Source organism: Pelophylax lessonae (assembly GCF_965119305.1).
Source record: "Pelophylax lessonae genome assembly, chromosome: 13".
Classification (NCBI taxonomy): domain Eukaryota; kingdom Metazoa; phylum Chordata; class Amphibia; order Anura; family Ranidae; genus Pelophylax; species Pelophylax lessonae.
Window position 1 is genome coordinate 151,874,482 of NC_138780.1, and position 16,429 is coordinate 151,890,910.

Genomic DNA, 16,429 nt, shown 5'->3' on the forward strand with positions numbered 1-16,429 from the left:
AGTGTCCCATTATTTGCGTTGGATTGAGTAATAGTGTCTCCTTAAGTATCAGTGTGAGGAATAATCCTCCATCATTGGTGTCAGTATGAGGAATAGTTCCTCATATCAGTAGGGGTAATAGTGCCCAAGGGCCATATAAAGGCAAGCAAAGAGTGGAAGTTTGGAGACCACTGATACAGCCTATTGAGAGACGGGTTTAGTAAATGAAAATTCACTGCAATAAAATCTCAATTAAACTGTGCAGTATTGTACATTTTTTTGTTTGTACTTTTTGTAATTTTACTTTTTTTTGTTTATGATTTTGTAGTACAGAATGAAGAAAAGCTTGGGGAAAAAAACAGTTGATTCAGCAAGTGATATAATTGCACAATTAGGAATCCTAGACTTCCATATATAGTGAGGATTGAGGAACCAAGGGAAACACACGGAGGGCAGAGACAAGTGCCAAGAATAGGAGGGTGGTACTTCCACTATCATTCTAATTACTAGCTGACATATCATTTATTAGGTTACCCTTGAACAAATGTTTTGTTTATCAGGAGACAGCAGAAAGAGCAAATGTGAGGATTACCTTTTAAAGTGAAAATATGGGCAAAATAAAAAAGTGACATATACGATGCAGTCTGTCATTAGCATGAACTCAATTTTTGTTTTTTCCCTTGTGACATATTTTTATAACTGTTGCTGTAATGAAAAAATTTTCCATGCTAAACTCTAATGGAATAGAAAGATTCCATGAGTCATATGAAGTAGTTACCAGTACTTAAAGAGGTAGTAGACCACATAAAAAAAAAAAAAATTGGGCCGCGGGCAGTTTAGGTCATAATGTGCTAGTATAGTAAGTTATGACAGACTTACCTGAAAACGAAGCTCTCCAGAGGTGCTGTCACCACTAAAAGCTCTTCCATCTCCACACGGTCTTCTTTCTGGGTTTACGGGCTTCGGTGAAATGAATGGTCGAGTCGGCAATGACGTCACTCTGAATGGGAGCCGCTGTTTACGCTGTTGCCGTTCCTTCAGAGCGCAAGCTGTGGTGACGTCACCGGCTACATCTAAAGTAAATATCTCCAAAACGGTGCCCATTTAGGAAATATTTACTCTACCTATCATACAAAGGAGTTTACTCCCACTTTAACCACTTGCTGATCAGCCGCCGGCAGGTCAGCAGGTTCCCGTACCTGTACAACGGTTCACAGGAGCAATCCTGGGGGGCGTGCCCTCATTCGCCAGCGGGGAAAACGATTCACAGGGTCGGCAGCCGTAATTGCTGCTGGGCACCTGCGATCGCTTCCTGTGGGGAGAGAACGGCGGTCTGCTGTTGTAAACCCAGCAGACTTTTGTTCTCCCAGGAATCAATGCAAAGCTCTTTTGTTCTTCCTATTTAGGAACACAGGTCTCTGTGTTGATTCGATATGCCCATCCCCCTCACAGTTAGAAAGCACCCACTAGACCAGTGATGGTAAACTTGCCCTCTTCCTCAGAGGTCCCTCGAAATGTGTTAGCCTTTTGGACAAACCTTGTTCCTCTGTGTGATGTGACGCACTGGAGGTTTGAGGGTGGAAGTTTGTCTGACAAGCTTGTACTCATGTTGGTTTGTAAGTATATCACTTATCACTTTTTTATACTAATAAAGGTTTTGTTTGTTCTATGCTGGCCCAATGATGAAAAGCCCAAATGAGACAAAGGTGGAGTCCTCCTGAAACCCATTGCCATGCATTGCTTGGCGATTGACCAAACAGGAACTTGGTTTCACAGTGATCTCTGCTTATTATCTCCCCATGGGACACAGATGACCTCAATGTTAGAGAGTTGGCTCTTCTCAAGCTGGCTTCTTGAAGATTGGGAGAACATGACAGTGTAGGAGAACCAAGGGGGGAGTGAAACATTGCATCGCTGGAGAAGGGCACTTTGGGATGCTAGTGCGCCAGCATACTTGTATATTATGGCATTGGCCCTGAGGATCTCACCAAGAAGACCTTGGCGAGATAATGAGCATAGCTCTACGTTAATGTAACTTTAACCACTTGCCGACTGGTCACGTTGACTGTACTGCGGCAAAGTGGCTCGTTCCCGTCCAACGACGTAGACCTACGTCGCTGGACTTCTCCCTTCGTGGGCGCCGCGCGCGCGCCGCCGGAGGCTCGCTCCCGCTGTATTCAGTCACAGCGGGAGTCGGGCCAGGGGAGGAGCAGCGACGATCGCCGCTGATCTTCCCCGATCGTCAGGGAATCGAGTCTGGAGATCCGCCTGCTTGTGTAAACAAAGCGGACGGATCTCCTAAGTGACAGACAGGGTCAGATTGCAGGGTTCGGCATAGCTGAACCTGCGATCTGTCCCTGTGTCACTCAGTCCCCTCCCCCCACACAAGTTAGTAAGCACCAGGCATACATTAACCCCTTGATCACCAATAAAAATTAACCCCTTCCCTGCCAGTGTCATTTTTACAGTAACAGTGCACATTTATAGCACTGATTACTGTAGTAATGTCACTGGTACCCCCAAAAGTGTCAAAAATGTCAGTCAAGGGTCCGATCTGTCCGCCGCAATGTCGCAGTCCCGCAAAAAAAAAAAAAATCGCAGATCGCCGCCATTACTCGTTAAAAAAAAAACACCAAAAATGACAGAAATCTTTCCCTTAGTTAGTAAACGCAATAACTTTTGCGCAAACCAATCAAAATACGCTTATTGTGATTTTTTTTACCAAACATAGGTAGCAGAAAACAAATTGGCCAAAAATTTTAAAAAATTTAGATTTTTACATTTTGGGGGGGGGGGGGGGGGGGGAATTTCATATAAAAAAATGTGAAAAATAGAATTTTTTCAAAATGTACGCTCTTTTTTTGTTTATAGCGCAAAAAGTAAAAATCGCACAGGTGATCAAATGCCACCAAAAGAAAGCTCTGTTTGTGGGAAAAAAAGGCGTAAATTTCGTTTGGGTAAGGCGTCGCACGACCGCGCAATTGTCAGTTAAAGTCGCACAGTGCAGAATCGCAAAACGTGGCCCGGACGTAAGACAGCAAAATCCTCCGGTGGTAAAGTGGTTAAGATGGTGCTCTTCTGAGGTTAGTTTGGATACTCCATTTAATGCAGAGTGGCAGCAACCCAGCTATCATAATTTTAAATGTTTGTAAGGCTTTAAAAACAGGAAACCCGTTTCAAGGACATATTCCCTCAAAAATTTTAAGTGATAATTCTGATTGATTCAACAGGCTGCAGAAACTAAAATGTATGTTTTCATAAATATTAGTGGTGCCTTTAGCTAAAGTGATGGGAATGTTAGATTATGTTCTTCATTCAAAGTTCTTAATGTTTATCTGATTGTTTGTATTGCGTGGGACATGGAAGGCAAAGAAGCAACTTCTTGTTTTATCTGGAAATTAATCCTCATCTCAGACTAATTAATAGAAGCTCTTGAAAGCCTCTTCAGTGCCATATAGGAAATCATAAACATGAATCCTTTATCTGACAGCCTAATTACGTTTTTAGATATAACTTTGGCTAGGAATGAACACATTGGTGCAGCAAGAAGTTTGATTGAAAGAGCCGACACCTTTTCTATTTTATTATTAGAGCCTGTACACACTTGTGTAGGATGTCATTTTGAAGGCCCCTCTCAGACGAGCGTTCTGATCTCCTCTTCCGTTCCGTCCGTCATGTTTTTTTTTGTTAAAAAAATCGCATGAAAACAGATACAGATTTAAAGGAGAAATAAATACAGTCACATCAAATAAACACTCATTCATGAGTGTCACCCCTCATTACACATACTTTCTCCTTCTTACTACATACTCTAGTGTAGCACCCTTGTCTTTATGCAAGGTTGCTGTTAAATTTAGTTTGCTGAGCCTTAACTAGCTTGGTTGTAATTATTCTGTGATTAAATTGGACTTCCCTTCTTGACCTGGTTTGACTGTGTTTCTCCCTTCCGTCAGTAGGTGGCACTGTAGCCTCTGGCACTAGAGTGAGAATTACAGTTAAACAAACTGTTAATGTCCATGTGTCCCTCAGCCAATCACAGTGTCACTTCGGCATTGTGGGGGATCTTATTTAAAGGATGGGAGGTCCAATGATCGGTCTCTTCCCGCCCGGACCCCCTTGGGGGAGGGTGTGTGCTGCTGTTTGCTGCTGACTAGGCCTGAAGCCTGAGGCCTGGTCAGATACCTGGGATTCTGCTGAGGAGAGCCAGCAACCCACAAGGGAAAGATCATCCACAGACATCCAGTAACCTGTGTGAGTAACCTGCTTGTATCTTATGGAGGACAGCTGTCCAGACAGTACAGACCACAGAAAGGGATTGTGTCTAGTGGAGAGAAGATGTCTCCCAGATCAATCTGAAGCTCATGGATACCTAATGATTCTCAAGGTCTGCTATCCTGTACTGCTGTCTGAATACCTGTCTTTTGCAATGGGAGTCTGCCTAATAGACTGTTCTTAAAGGGTGTCCTGGACCCTACCCCTCTCTCCCCCGGTTTATTCTTGTCCTGTTGAGAAGAAATAAACTATTCCTTTACTTCAGCATAAAAGTGACTGGCGCCCAGCATTTATTTTACCTGCATCACTACCCACCATGCCTGACAATCCACACCCACAGGAGGTATGTAGCCCTCTCTGCCTCTGAAGGTCATCACTAGGCCCTAGGGGGTTCTGGGGGTCCGCTACACTAGTTTTTGGGCCATTGCTCTTTAAACCTGGTACATCACTAGACTTCAAGTGGTTGTACCAGGATGATGGCAGCTGCAGGCATCATCCCCGTACCCTTTTTTAGATCCGTTAGTTGGCCACCCAGCAGTTGGCTCTCTTGTAAAAACAATCCTAGTGGCTAACTAGCTGCTGTATTGCTTTTACAAGCGGCGGGAGGGGACATCTTTCGCCTTCCCTGACTTTAACGGGATCTCCTGTCCTATCAGGAGTCCCGATTGGCCAGCCAGTGCTTCCGCAGTGTTCAGGCAGCACCACCGCCAAATGCAACCCATTCAAGTGAAAGAGTCCTCACTACTATTGTCCTGCACCCGCTAGCAATATACACGGTTGCGGCACAGTGATTCAGCCTTTTCAGGGTTAAAAAAGATGACATATCACCTCCTCAGCGCCTGTCAACTGCCCTCTGAAAAGCAATCTACCACTGCCGCATCTGAACAAATCCAGTAGAGGACAATGGAAAACATTTTCCCAGCATAATTTCCAGGTATCCCAATGTGAAGAAAGTCTGGCTGGCTGCACTTCCATAAAACCACCTTTATTGATGCAGAAAATTCACAACAGCAATCTACAATGTACAAATGAGGGGTATGACATACAGCTAACATGTTTCACGCCATTCTTAGCGCTTAATCATAGCTCCCTTTGAGTTATAATTAAGTGCAAAGAATGGCATTAAACGCGTTAGCTGTATGTTATACCCCTCATTTGTACATTGTGGACTGTGGTTGTGAATTTTCTGCATCAATAAAAGGTGATTTTATGGAAGTGCAGCCAGCCAGACTTTCTTCATATTGGGATACCTGCGATGTACAGACCCACCTGGAGTGATGTTTCACTCTCATAATTTCCAGTATGTGAGAAGATTTATTTGATATGTAGAACTGGGATTATAGATAGTGAAGAGCCAGGAAAAAGACATTTTAGGCCCCTTTCACACTTGTGTGACCTGAAAGTTGTGCGACTTTGACACAACTTTGATACGACTTGAAGCAATGCTTGTATAACCTTGAGGTCTATGGACCTCAAGCCGCATTGAAGTCAGACCAAAGTAGTGCAGGGACTACTTTGAAGTCGCTGCGACTTGAAGCTGCACAGATATGAACGGTACTCATTGGAAATCATGGGGTACAACTTGTCATGCAACTTTGCAGTCCCAAGTCGCAGGACAAGTCGCACAAAAGTGAAAGGGGCCTTATTACGAGTGATTCCGGAGTACAGCTTTAGGATCAATGCATGCAGAACGTTCAAAAAAGTCTTTCTGAATGTCGGATTGCTGGCAGAAAAACGCTGCTTCAAAAATGTGCTTTTAACAGTGTTTTTTAGTTGCGTCCATGCGCGTCTTTTAGTGTCAGCATTTTTTTGGCTTTTTTTTAAATTACACCAGCTTACATTCAGCTCTGCTATGTAAAAAAAAATGCGTTTATGGGTGTTTATGCACGTTTTTCAGCGTTCAGCATTTTTTTGTGGTCAGAAGAACTGCTTTTGAGTGCGATTTTAGGGCGTTCATACAACAGCCCATAAACTCCCCTGCTGATAAACTGCTAAAAATGTCCATGTGTGCATGGACACATAGGATAACATAGAGGAGAGTTTAACTAGTTCCCGACCGCCCGCTGCAGTTTTACTGTGGCAGGCTGCCGCCCCTGCGCAAACCGACGTAGCTCTACGTCGGTGGCGCGCGTGGTGCTGGAGGGGCGAGTGTGCGCCGGCGGCAGCGCACTTTTGCCCCCACTAGGCAGCGGGGATGCTGATCCACGAGGACGGTAGCCGCAATTGCTGCTGGGCACCCACGATCGCTCCCCGCTGAGAGAGAAGCACGGTCAGCTGTTATAAGCTCACATTATGATCATTTCACAAGCCCATCCCCCATACAGTTAGAAAACACTCCTCTAGGCTCACACTTACCCCTTTGATCACCCCTGGGTTATCCCCTTCCCTGCCAGTGTCATTTGTACAGTAACAGTGCATGTTTTTAGCACTGATTACTGTAGTAAAGTGATCGACCGATATAGTTTTTTCTGTGCCGATACCGATATTTTGGCCAATGCATATCGGTATCGACCGATATGGGCAGATATATATTTTTTTTGACAGGTACTTTTGTGGAGGGATCTAGGGGTGTAAAAGACCCCAAACCCCTCCTCTGCACTTAAAAGCATTTTAAAACGCCAAGTTTGGCTGTTTTGAATGCTGTCATTTTTTTTAATCTGGCGCCAGACAGTACCCGGAAGTTATGTCTCTCATGACATCACTTCCGGGATTTTGCCTAAGGACTCGATCAAAGCCGAATGCGGCTTTGATCGGGTCTTTGGCGGCCGTGCAGGCTGGTTGCCCGGGTCTCCCGGTGGGATGGGAGACCTGGGCGAGCCGTGGAAGGCGGTGGGAGGGGGCGTCTCCTCCCGCTCCTTGTAATGACAACCGAGCGGCTTCTCAGCCGCATCAGTTGTCATTACAAGACAGCCGACCGTTGGCTATGGACGCCGGTACCGGGGTGATGCCTCTAGCTGCAGACATCACTCCGGTACATGCACTTTCCCGAAATATCAGCAATATCTGTAACCTCAGGGGCCGATTCCGATATATCGGGGAAAGTGCATATCGGCCCCCGATATATCGGCTTTGCCGATAATCGGTCGATCCCTACAGTATTAATGTCACTGGTCCCCCAAAAGTGTCAAAAATGTCAGTTAGGGGTCCGATCTGTCTGCCGCAATGTCGTAGCCCTGCTAAAAATCGCAGATCGCTGCCATTACTAGTAAAAAAAAAAAATAACATAAATCTTTCCCCTAGTTTGTAGGCGCGATAACTTTTGTGCAAACCAATCAAAATACACTTATTGCAATTTTTTTTACCAAAAATATGTAGCAGAATGCAAATTGGCCTAAAAGGATATACATTTTTGATTTTTTATTTTTTTTTTCCAGAATTGTCGCTCTTATTTTGTTTATAGCGCAAAAAATAAAAATTGCACAAGTGATCAAATACCAACAAAAGAAAGCTCTTTTTTGTGGGAAAAAAGGGTAATACATTTTATTTTGGTACATCATCGCACGACCGCGCAATTTTCTGTTAAAGTAACGCAGTGCCGAATCGCAAAAAATGTCCTGGTCACTAAGGGGGCAAATACTTCCGGTCCAGAACTGGTTAAGGGTTGTTAAAAAAGACACCCAAACTCACAAAAATGTTTTTATCATCTTCAGTGTGCATGAGGCCCTAAAGTTTCCAATAGACTCATTTGGATTTATATCAGCGTAAACAATCCTAAACATATGTCAAATGAGAAAGTGTGTTTACATTTACTTAAACAGACTCTGTTTGAACCCATGTAAACATAACTTAATGAGTTTAGGGTATAATTCTGGATGCCTGAATGCCGCATGGGGATTCTGCCTTCTTAGGCTCGATTCACACCAATGCATGTTGCTTTTGAGCATTTCTGTAGTGCTTTTTGCTGTGCTTTCCACGTTTTTTACCCCAATTTTGCTACGATTTTACCATGATTTGTTTTTTTTTTTTTTTTGGAAAATGTGCTGTTGGGCAGATTTAAAAATGCAAATCGCAGGAAAAATGCAATAAAAACGCACTCAATGCTTTTCTTCAACTTCTCCATTGAAATCTATTGGACTAAAAATTGCAAAAAAAAGCACTGTTTTGTGTTTAAAAAAGTCCATGACCCTTTCTAAAAACGCAAAGGCACAAAAATGCATTGAACGGTTTCCATAGGAACCCATGTTAAGAAATGTCCTGGATTTTTGCAAAAAACAAAAAGCATGGAAAAAATTATTGGTATGAATGGAGCCTTATGGAGAAGTGTACTCTGCCTGATCACTTGACTGACTTTATTTCTGGTACTGCTTTACCTAGGCAGATACAATTTAGGAAAAATATCTCAATCTCTTGTTAACGGTAAACTTCAAGCAAATATAAAAGTCATCAATAAAATATTTCAGTTCTAGAATTACTAATACATCATTAAATATCATATTAAACGCAGAAGTATAATTACCCACATTTGACCTGGCATTGGTCTTCTGCAACTTCTTATACAGCAGTGCTCAGACAGAGAGAAAAGAAGCAGCACAGAGAGCCAATTAGATATCCTGCAGTACTCATGTTCTAACCAGGGCCATGCTAATACTGTATAAGAAGAGAGCAGAGTGACTGGGAGAGACTTACTATCAAGTTTTTATTGAAACACACAAAAACCAGAAAAATGTCCAAAGTCAGCCCAAGTGTGAACAGGGCCTAAGATTTAAAGTGGTTGTAAAGGGTAAAGGCTTTATACCTTAACACATTGTCTGCATTAAGGCAAACCCCCCCCCCCCCCCCCGCGGTCTCCCTAAATACTTATCTGAGCCTGAGCTCGATCCAGCGCTGTGCCCGAGAGCAGGGGTGCTGCTCTCTCTCTCCCTTCTTTTTGTACTCGCTGAGAGCAATGAGACCCATTGGCTCCTGCTGCTGTCAATCAAATCCAGTGACATGGGAGCAGGGGGTGGGGCTGAGCCACACTGTGGGTGTCAGTAGAAAGGTTAAGCCTACACAAGAACCCCCCCCCCCACAAGCAGCTTGCTGGGGGGGGGGGGGTACTCAGAAGGCAGGAGGAGCCAGGAGTGTTGGTGGGGAATCCCAGAAGAGGAGAATTAGGGCAGCTCTGTGCAAAACCATTACACAGAGCAGGTAAGTATAACATGTATGTTTGTTGGGAAAACAAATTCTTTACTATCACTTTAACCACTTAAAGCGGAGTTTGCCCCCCCCCCCCTCCAAAAATGACATACTGTAGCTGCTAACTTTCAATATTAGGACATACACCAGTGGTGGCTGGTGCTCCATGGGCCGGGGGGGGGGCAGCAGACCCCCCAGGACCACACCAGGCTGCACACCATACCCCCCCAGGACCACAGCAGGACCATAGCAGGACTACAGAAGGACCATAGCAGGACCACAGCAGGACCCTGCCTCCCCCGGCTCACCCACCCTGCCTGGACATCTGGACATGTGCAGCAGCAGCAAATAGCGACAGCGGTGGCTTTTGCTTCTTCACCCTCAGTCTTCTGCATCTCTTACCTCCTCCTCCATGCCCAATGGCATGGCTTTTCCTTTTGGCCAATCAGGAAACTGGTCTCAGGAACCGCTTCCTGATTGGCCAGGAGGAGGATCCGTGTGACAATAGCGAATATTCATTTGCTATTGTCACACAGGCTCAAGGCGCAATGCTCTGTGCCCTGAGCCCACCCTTTTTTTATCCTATTAGAGCCTTAGGCTCTAATCACATGGTTAAAAAAAAAAAAAAAAAGCCCCATTGAACTCCATGCGCCCGTGCCCTGCATATAGATTAGGGGGCCTGATGCATGGATGGGGGGGGGGGCAGCACCCCTGCGCCCCCACTGCACCAGCCGCCACTGATATACACCTGTCCAGGAATCCAGCGTTGTCGGCACCGCAGCCAATGTTTCCATCCGCTGGCGGGTGCTGCCACTGCCGCCGTTGCCGGTAAGGGAACCCGGCAGTGAAGCATTGCCAGGTACCTATTGTGCATGCTCAAAGTGCTCTGTGCTCGGTAATTGGCCTGGAAGCAGAGTGAGGATGAGGGGGCCGAACCTCTGACGGAATTGGGGACAGAGTACCTGTCAAAAACAGGTACCCACTCCCCCCTGCCCCCTGAAAGGTACCTAACGTGGCACCAGAGGTGGGGAGGAGACTGCTGCCTTATCACAAAAAATGGCCTGGTCATGAAGGGGGTAAAACCTTCCGGAGGGCAAGTAGTTAAAATGTAGACTTTACATTTGCTAAGACGTGTGGATAGGTTCAGTAATGGTTTTCACACAATTACAGATCATGGCTCAATTTGGATGTTTTCACACCTAAGGGTCTCAGCTCAGGTTTGCAGAATTTTACCAAACCCTCTAGGTGAGTATCCGCCATTTACACATGCAAATGTAGACTTTTATATTCTAGAAACACAGTGCTTTTTTGGGGATTTAATGTTACACAGCTGTTCTGCTACTTTAATTGCATTTTCTTATTGAAAAGCCAGGATCAGGTGCACCAAGCGTTTATGGATTTGTCAGTAGTTTTATATGTACAAATAGATGGGAACTCATCGGATAATAATTAGGAGCTTCGGAGGAGACAGCAAACATCAAGCAGACTAGGAAAGGCAACACATAAGTTTAAATATCACTCAGTAAAATTCTTTCAGATAGAACTTAATGTGCAGGCAGAACACTCTGAGTCAAATTCTTCCTTGGGGACCTTATATTTTTATAACCTAACAGCGTTTGCTAAACTTTAAGCAAATGAAAATGCAAGTTACAGAAATACCAAAAATGTTTTCGTTATGCGGAATTCAATTCCAAAGAAGAAAGTTGGTCAAAGTATTTTAAAGAAGTCCATAACTTACTGAACAGCTACATTTTGTTACAATTTCAAAATGCTATTTTCGTAAAACTCTTTCTAATGGGATGATAATTTCTAGATCTGTAATACTTTAAATCAGGGGTTTTGCATTAAAATTTAAGGAGGTCCAGTCACTAAAATTTTCTTCCGGCTGAGGTCTGAATCTCAAGTCTGTGCCATGAAAGATTGTACGTGCCTACTTTCCTTTTCTTGGCGCAAGCCATGCTCTCTCGTGCTTTTGTTAGGGTCCTTTCACACGGCCGCTCCGCTGCTTTCCGTGTGTCCGCAAATCATCCTATTTTTTTGCGGATAATTTGCGGACATCAATGTAAGTGAATGGCACTGCGGGTGTCAGCGGAATACCATCCGCTGACACCCAATTTTCCTCCTGTCAGTTCTGTTCCGTTTTTATGAACGGAACAGAACCCTATTTTTCCTTCCGTGTAAAAAACGGAAAGGAAGGAAAATCGGATGTCAGCGGTGTCATCCGCTGACATCCGCAGTGCCATAGACATACATTATGTCCGCATATCATCCACAAACGGATGGGATGATATGCGGGCACACGGAGCGGATGACAGAAATGTCATCCGCTCCGTGGAAAAAAAAAGTCCCGCAGCGGACCTTTCACACGGAGCGGCCGTGTGAAAGGAGCCTTACTGTTTCCTCCACACACTCTGATAATACTCTGTAAATATAAATAGGATGCTCCCCCTAACATCAGTTGCCCCTACCAGAAAAATTCATTACATTAGGTGCCCCCCATCAGACTATCCCCATAAATCTGTTGCCACCATCAGAGTACCCCCATATATCGAATGTCTCCATCAGAGTGCCCCCTTAAGTAATGTGTTCCCATCAGAGTGCCATCTTACAACAGATATTCCCGTCAGAGTGCCCACCCACAGCAGGTTTCTGCAACAGAAGTCCCCCTTACATCTGGTGTGTCCCATCAGTGTGCCCAATTACATCATTTTTCCCCATCAGAGTGCCCCATTATATAAGGTTCCCACATCACAGTGCCCCCTTACATTAGGTGTCACCATCAGATTGCCTCCTTATGTCAGGTGTCCCCATCACATCAGGTGTGCCCATCAGAGTGCTCTTTAGGTGTGCCTATCAGAGTGCCCCCTTTACATCAGTTGTCACCATCAGAGTGCTCCTTTACATCAGGTGTCCCCATCACAGTGCCCCTTTACATCAGGTGTCCCCATCACAGTGCCCCCTTACATCAGGTGTCCGTGTCCCCATCACAGTGCCCCTTTACATCAGGTGTTCCCATAACATCAGATGTGCCCATCAGAGTGTCCTTTAGATTGGGTGTGCCTATCACTGTGCCCCTTTACATCAGGTGTCCCCATCAGAGTGCTCATTTACATCAGGTGTCCGCATCACAGTGCCCCTTTACATCAGGTGTCCCCATCAGAGTGCTCCTTTACATCAGGTGTCGCCATTACATCAGGTGTCCCCATCAGAGTGCCAGCTTACATCAGGCATTCTCGTCAGAGTGCCCCCTTACATCAGATATCCCAATCAGCGTGTCTCTTAACATAAAATATGCCCATCAGCGTGCCCATTAACATTAAATGTACTCCTTAGAGTGCCCCTTAACATAAAATGTGCCCATCAGAGTGCCCCTTATTATAAAACAAGGGGCACGCTGATGGGCACATTTTTAATGTTAAGGGGCATGCTGATGGGCACAACAAAATGTGCCCATCAGTATGCCCTTTAACAAAATATGGCCATCAGTGATCCCTTAAGACAAAATGTGCCCAACATACCTTGAGGGCAGGAGGAGTTGGCACAGGTGGCAAGCTGCAGGGGGCGGAAGCTGCGAGGTATCATACCTCACAAGGAGCAAGAGCCGAGATCCGGGGGCAGCAAAGGGCGGGACGTGCAGGTGGCATCACTCGTCAACAGAGATGTATAGTAACGAAGTAGAACTACTTAAGTACTGTACTTAAGTACCGAAATGCGGTATCTGTACTTTCCTAGAGTAGAATTTTTTTCTCCTACTTCTACTTTTACTTCACTACATTTTTTCGATGATTTCGATACTTCTACTCAAGTATTTTTTTTTTGTGCTGCATAGTTACTCGTTACTTTTAAAAAAATTACCACTGCCAGAATAGATGGCAGGTTGCATAAAGCTCAAAAAAATGTGTATAATGTCATTTGTAAATAAGCGCATACGAAAATAAAGGCTGTGTATAATAAAAGCTGCTATACCAAATCTTTCCAATAAAAAGAAAATATGAAACAAACAAATAAATTGTGCTACAGCGCTTAAAGTGCATCAAGAAACTACTAACAAACACAACTTGGCTGTGCGAATAAAGTGCCTGTGCAATCGATATAATATCATCGTTGCCCCCAGTGCCCTGCCCACACTCCACACAGTATCAAAAATAAAGTGACATGAATGTGCTAAAGCCTAAATGCAGTGAAAATAATTATTCTCACAATGTAACAGTAAATTCAATTCATATAAAATATGACAATAAATCACAATAAAATAAGTTATGAAATAAGTTAGGTCAGGTGCGTGCAACAAGTTGAAGTGTGTAAACCTATTTATAACGAAAAGTCCATAACTGAATTCCAGTGTGCAAATCTAAAGTGTCACTTCACTTGTCAGATGCTTCCACCTCCTTCAGTGCTCGAGTGACCGACCAACACACTTAATGGTGGTGGCACTGGTGGATAGCGTCTGGGTGGCACTGGCACTGACTGCACTGGTTCAAAAAGCCATATATATTTAATTATTTCAATTCTCATTCTCATTGGTCCTCTCCTCATAAGATATTAATAACTTAAGATTAGTTGATGAACTTCTTGGCGGCCCTGGCAGGATGACGGGGACACCCGCCACTTCTGGAGCCGAGCCGCTGGGATTCCCCAACATGTGACAAAGTGACAGCCAGGAGATCTAGTGGCTAGTAGTGCTCAACAATACCGCTTTTATATATAAAAATGAAATAAAATATACTGACTCACAATTTAGTAGTAGGTAGAGTGTAGCAGTAGGCAGCACAACTCAATTCAATCAATCCCACAGCCTTCGCTCGCGTCGCGGCCCGCGGAATCACTGTCATGATCATTAAGTTAAGACCGCACTGGAGGAGCCATGCTGCCGTCTTCCCGCTCGAGGTCTCTGACTCTAGACGTGTTGTGTGTCACTCAGACTCCACCCCTTAGGGCCCTTACTGAGAGGAGTTGTGACGCGGGCGGCCGGACGCGGGAGCAGGACTCGGAGCATTTTCTTCGTTATCTCATCTTCTTCTCTATCAGGTGAGTGAGGTGGACCGTAGAGAGGGCCTAATCCTTGCCATGGCAAATGTGCCATTTGAGAATCAAATAATCAATATAAAATATTAATATATTATATACACACGGGTCATGGGTGGCTTTTTTGAACCAAGAAGAGTGAGACTGACGGCTATGACGATTATCCGACCATCCATGGTCCATGGACCATAAGTGTTGTGTTGGTGTTGCCTGTGCTTCCTGCGGCCTGCCTCTGCCTGTGCGGCTGTGCCTGCACTGCAGTGGCCACTGGCAGTGGCACTTGACTTGAGCAAAGCAAATGAGCACTACTAGTGTCAAGGACAGGTGGTGGAAGCATGTTCTGACAAGTTCTTATAATGAAAATAATATAGACAGCTTTTTGAACCAGTGCAGTGCCAGTGCTACTAATGTGAGAGGCAGAGAGAGAGGCTATCCAGTCCACCACTTTACTTGAGCAGATCACAGAAGAAAGGTGGAAGCATCTGACAGCAAGTGACAAGCACTTCTTAGATTGCACACTGGAATTCAGTTATGGACTTTTCGTTATAAAGTTTAGTTTACACACTTAAACTTGCACCTAACTTATTCACAATCACAACTTATTTTATTGTGGTATTGTCATATATATTTTATATGAATTACATTTACATTGTGGGAATAATTTGCACTGCATTTAGCAAAGACATGTCACTTTATTTTTGATACTGTGGGCGATGATTTTGAATACAAGAAGAATATATATATATATATATATATATATATATATATATAAAATTGCAGGCACTTTATTAGCATTTTTAGCACAGCCACTTTGTTAGTAGTTTTTGATGCATTTTTCACTTTAAGCGTTGTAGGTTTGATGAAGCTGGCCTGGCACATCATCATCAATTGAGCAAATCAAATCAAACCGCGATTAAGAAGACTGCGCATGCTCCTGTTCTGTCTTTTGATCAGCTGAAAAGATAGACGAACCAAAAACACCACCTTCCACCCCTGGCCCTTCAACTTCAAGTGATCTGCCTGGCTGTGAGAGTGAGGAAGCTCAGGAAGGAGACCACCCCTGGCTTTAAAAGGTGGATGCTTTAAAAGGGGAAGGGAGGGACATACTTTATCTGTTTTTTGTTTACAAAAAGTTACAGCCTAAGGAATTGTGATTGTCCTTTAGGTTAATCATTTGAATAAATCATTTGAAATAATAAAAAACAATATGATGTTCAAACTTTTGACTTCTTTCTTTAATAACTACATAACACAGTACTTGTACTTCTACTTTCAGTACTTGAGTAGAATTTTTTTTTCAAAACTACTGGTACTTTTTACTTTTAGTACTTAAGTAGCAAATTTTTTGAAAAAACTACTTGCAATACTTAAGTAAAAAAAATGTTGAATACTTTAGTACTTCCACTTAAGTAACTTTTTCTGCGAGCACTTCCACTTCTACTCAAGTCACTTTTTGATCGAGCACTTGTACTTTTACTCAAGTAGAAATTTTGAGTACTTTATACAAGTCTGCTCGTCAACTCGTGGCCCGGCCAGGAGTGAGAGCCGGGAGCGAAAGCCACGGTCAGCAGCAGGGGACAGGGCACACGCAACGTCATTGGTTGCTGGGACACCCGCTATCCCAGGTGCCAATGACTGCTAAAATGTGGCACTACACTGGCAGCCTGACAGGGCAGGAGCGTCACTCGGTCCGTGTTCGCCATTTAGTGACGGCTGCTTTAAACTATGAATTGCTTCAAAATAAACCACTTGACCTCTGGAAGGTTTTAGCCCCTTCATGACCAGACCATTTTTTGCTATTCAACACTGCGCTACTTTAACTGACAATTGCGCGGTCATGCAACACTGTAAACAAATTACATTTTATATAACACAAATAGAGCTTTCTTTCAGTGGTATTTGATCACCACTGATTTTTTTTATTCTTTATTACATTAAGGAAAAAAAGACTGAATTTAAAAACAAAAAACAAAACAATATTTCTCATTTCTGTTATAAAAGATATCCAATAAGAAAAATCAAAAAATCTAATTTCTTC